This window comes from Scylla paramamosain, chromosome 3, assembly GCF_035594125.1.
Source record: "Scylla paramamosain isolate STU-SP2022 chromosome 3, ASM3559412v1, whole genome shotgun sequence".
In the NCBI taxonomy this organism is placed as follows: Eukaryota; Metazoa; Arthropoda; class Malacostraca; order Decapoda; family Portunidae; genus Scylla; species Scylla paramamosain.
Window position 1 is genome coordinate 14360001 of NC_087153.1, and position 5000 is coordinate 14365000.

The 5000-nt window shown below is 39.7% G+C and overlaps 1 protein-coding gene across 2 annotated transcripts in view; it reads right to left on the reverse strand.

Moving 5' to 3' along the window:
• LOC135091076 (G-protein coupled receptor GRL101-like) overlaps window positions 1-5000 on the reverse strand; it is a 214069-nt gene that overhangs the window by 44044 nt on the left and 165025 nt on the right. The window lies entirely within an intron of this gene.

Consider the following 5000-nt stretch of genomic DNA (forward strand, 5'->3'; position numbering starts at 1 on the left):
AGAAACATGAGTGAATATTCTTAAGGTTGTATAGATAAAATGTACGAAAACTTTTCTTTATGAAGTTTAATACTCTACATTTTTATTATTATTATTATTATTATTATTATTATTATTATTATTATTATTATTATTAATATTATTATTGATGTTGTCATCGTTATTGTTGTTATAAATATCATAAATATTATTATTATCAGTATTATTATTATTATTATTAGCAGTAGTAGTAGTAGTAGTAGTAGTAGTAGTAGTAGTAGTAGTAGTAATAGCAGCAGCAGCAGCAGCAGCAGCAGCAGCAACAACAGCAGCAGTAGTAGTATTGTGTGAGTAGACTACTAGTAGATAATAATAATAAAAAAAAAAAAACTTACAATGTTCTTGTTATTCGATGTGGCTCGGTCGTGTTACTTCACGTGGCTGATTGTGTGTGATCCAAGGCTCGAGTCCCAACAACCCATCATGAGAACTTGTCTGTATCGCAGAGACTGATCCAGTCATATACAGGTTTCAAAATATCGCAATACAAGTCCGTATGAGAGCTAATGTTTCCAGAGAGAGAGAGAGAGAGAGAGAGAGAGAGAGAGAGAGAGAGAGAGAGAGAGAGAGAGAGAGAGAGAGAGAGAGAGAGAGAGAGAGAGAGAGAGAGAGAGAGAGAGAGAGAGAGAGAGAGAGAGAGAGAGAGAGAGAGAGAGAGAGAGAGAGAGAGAGAGAGAGAGAGAGAGAGAGAGAGAGAGAGAGAGAGAGAGAGAGAGAGAGAGAGAGAGAGAGAGAGAGAGAGAGAGAGAGAGAGAGAGAGAGAGAGAGAGAGAGAGAGAGATTGAAACACTATGGAATACAAGTCTACAACAAGATCATGTAAGGCAACAAGATATACGGTTGAAATCTAATTTGACTCCTTGTCCAAAGTTCCCGAAATGTATGAACGGCTTTCCCAAACTTTGTTGCTACCCATTACTCTTCCCGCCTCCCCCTAAACACACACACACACACACACACACACACACACACACACACACACACACACACACACACACATCTTCACATTTTCTTTCGCCTTCTGAGTGACGATGCTAACTTTTCCTCTTAGGATTTTATGACTGGCTCTTACTACGCACAATTGTGGTCAGCTCTTCAGAAGTTAACTACGTAACCTGTGTTGATAGTGCTCCTTCAATCTTTAAGTCTTCTCAGCTGCTTAGAATCTCTCCTATGTTTTGTATGTTATTGCTCAGCAGATCACTGGACTTAAAACTTAAGTGGAAAACGCTAAGTGTGACTAAGTGCACTATAATACATGACTATTCATTATGATTATTCTTCGCGTGTTGGTTTTCATGCAATTTGCTGAGCCTTAGGTAGGGTAGATGAAAACAGAAGCGGGTAAGGATAAGGAAGTAGTGAAGGAAAATTAGGAAAAATGGAAAGGAGGAGGAGGAGGAGGAGGAGGAGGAGGAGGAGGAGGAGGAGGAGGAGGAGGAAGAGGAGGAGGAGTTACGGCAGCACGTGCAGTTGACATTATCTGGAGTGTGTGTGTGTGTGTGTGTGTGTGTGTGTGTGTGTGTGTGTGTGTGTGTGTGTGTGTGTGTGTGTGTGTGTGTGTGTGTGTGTGTGTGTGTGTGTGTGTGTGTGTGTGTGTGTGTGTGTGTGTGTGTGTGTGTGTGTGTGTGTGTGTGTGTGTGTGTGTGTGTGTGTGTGTGATCTCTCTTAGTCTCTCTCTCTCTCTCTCTCTCTCTCTCTCTCTCTCTCTCTCTGTCTGTCTGTCTGTCTACTTCCGGCTCATGTTTGCAATTTAATTAACTCTTATCAACAGACTCCTAACCTTACACACTTCTCGGTATCAAGACGTGGCCGGATGTGGCTCAAAGGATCAGACAGCAGTCACATCACTACTGACCTCGTCTGTGCTTCCTCCCTCATTTTATTAACGAATCTCCTCGGTACTATTTTTTTTTTTTGTTGCAGTACGTACGTATATTGGTTCTCTCTCTCTCTCTCTCTCTCTCTCTCTCTCTCTCTCTCTCTCTCTCTCTCTCTCTCTCTCTCTCTCTCTCTCTCTCTCTCTCTCTCTCGTGGAATCAATATCTTCACGTGCTCGTAACTAAACTTGTTAAGATTGATGCAGGCAACGGCTCCACTTTGCCCGAGGAGGAGGGACTCAGTTCTTCTTTCTCTGCTGCCTGTTTACCACGTCTCGAGGAACGGTGAAGGAGGATGGTGAGGATGTGGTTACCGTATGTGCAATCACCACTGCCATCATCACTTTTCCTTATCACAGCCACATGTCCACATTGTCAATGCTTCTAATTTTTATCTATTTATTTATATTTTTTACTTCTTATTAGTATGTTAGCAGTACTATTGTAGTGTGATTAATAGCTATAGGTTTTTGTATGGTGTGATTATATTTTACTTGATTGCTGCTGTTTATTAGTTTGACCATGTGTAAGTGTGTGAGTAACCGCGTGAACCAAGTCAACACGATGGACACACAAGGTGTCGTAGGGATGATCATAGCAAACATGATTGCAGCAAACAGGATTTTGTCAAAGAAGAAAATTTCAGTTGGAAAAGATTCGTATAAAAACACACACCAAAAAAAAAAAAAAAAAAACATAGATAAACAAGACAGATGAAAAGTTGGTTTGAAAGATTTACAAATCTGCTTTGTGAACCTTGACTCCTTTCTTAAAGTGCAAACTAAATAATGAATTAATTTTCTTCAGTACAATATTTTTAGATATGAAAAATGAATATAGTAGAGTTCATCTTATTTTATTAAAACTGGTTATATATATTTTGCACAGAGAAGCCCTGCCTCCAGCACTGAAGACACTCCGCTCCCTTTCACATGATTGGCTGAACTTTGCGATATATGATATGGATCTGGATTAAAATCAAAGATAAAATACTAAATGTTATAACAAAGTAGGGACGCTGCACTTGCCATGGACTGAGGTTTAACAAGCAACAAAGCAATATTCACGCCCAGGCAGCGGGTGTCCCCACAGACTGCACGCTGGCTTTGCAAGACTGCTTCTGTTGTTTTTCACATCCATTATTCTCACCAGCTGATGAAAGTAAATGGCAGGCAAGGTTAAGTTCCATACAGAGACTGTTACGCGTAGGCCCTGGTGGCTTCTTGCAGCTTCCCTTATGTTCTTATGTTCTTATGCATTCAATGAATTTAGGTTTGTAATGGCGGAATGGGGAACAGTGGCTTAGTCATCTGCTGTATTTCCCACAACCAGTCTTTCTAAAAACATGGTAACAGTGTCTAAAATCCTTCATTTGCATAGAATGTATCTTCTTATGAAGTAAAAAGAACAAAAAAACTTTCATGAAAATCTGGCAATTATCATTATTATTCATATCACACACACACACACACGCACACACACACACTTGCTCTAGGCCTCACTAATTAAAAGATAACAATATGCGGCACTTCAAATTCCTCGCAGCTGAAGCGTCCCTCCTGCCACAGACCTATACTCCATCGCCGCCACAGCTGTTGGTGTCGGGGCGGCCAAACTGGATCAGGTCAACCCAACTCTTGGAAGAATTACACGACTTTCCTTACTCTGGTGATGGAGTTTTGCACCACAATGATTAACAAAATGACGACAATGACAAGAGTAATTTTAACTACTACCATCCTCACAAGCACCACCAGCACTACCACCACCACCACCACCACCACCACCACTACCACTACTACTACTACTACTACTACTACAATTCCTGCTGAAGTTGCTCCTCTTATTACCATTACCATCACCACCACAATCTTTTCACGCCAATAACTAAACAGCCATCACCATCACCATTCATGTCCTCTTCCTCCTCCTCCTCCTCCTTCTCCTGCTCTTCTTCTTCATTGCACTAATATTCCTAAAAAGAGAAACACATATAAATTTAACAGGTCAGTCTGAGAAGCCAAGTGGTACAGTCCAGTGCTTTAAACTGGAGATATCACGAACTCCGGTCAGATTCACCAGATATCATAATATTTCATCAGAAAAGTTGGACTACTGCATAACGTTTTTTTTTTTTTTTTTTGATATTCTATTATTACCTACCGAGATAATAAAATAACTAGAGTATTTTTTAAACATGTATCTACGACATACTCGTAAACGCTTTAATAGTCGAATTTAGGTTATAGCCATGCAGTGTGTATTATACCATCTGTATTCCTGGCATAATTTATTTTGTTCCTCAGTTGATAAAACCCAAAGTCAGTATTATTATTTTTCTTCTAGGTAGTAGACTACAAGAAACCATGAACATATAGTGCCCCTTAAAAAGTTTATTTGCATAATTTAGAAATCAAAAGTTTGATACTGAGATTGTCTCTTGCCACGAAAACAACAGCAAACCGATCCTCGGCGTAGATGTTTTCGGAGTCATGGAGACCTCTGACTATGTTAGCAAATGGACAGTGCCCACCCTGAGGAGATTTTTAAAGCCTAAAGGCATACCATGTTCGGGCTGTGGCAAGACACAGGGTAATTTTGATGGTCACTTGTTGGTCGGGCTATTTCGGTTTCGGCCGCAAATTTTCCTTTTCCTCACAAAGAAAACTGGACAAAAAATTGCTCTGCACTTTAATTGTGAAGCATTAAGCTTTACAGAGGCGAGATAAAATGTGTGTTAATGTCTTGTGCTATATTAAAGTCTCTAAAAATGAAAGTGCTTGGTACCAGGGTGACTATATTATGCTCTATAAAATTATATTAGTCGTATAAACTCAAGTAACTATCAAGAAATAACATAGTAAAATGACAACAGAAAAATACTGGAAGGAATAAAAGCACGGGAAACCAACAAGTACATCATAATATAGTGTTTTGAGATGACTACTCTGTGTATACCGCGAGACGATGCTGAACAACTTCTGAATTAAGCCAGCTGGCGAACACTGAAAACTTAACAAACAGTTCGTGATTTCTCCCACTGCCATGCTGAACCAAATATTTTCTGTAGAAATCTTTCCA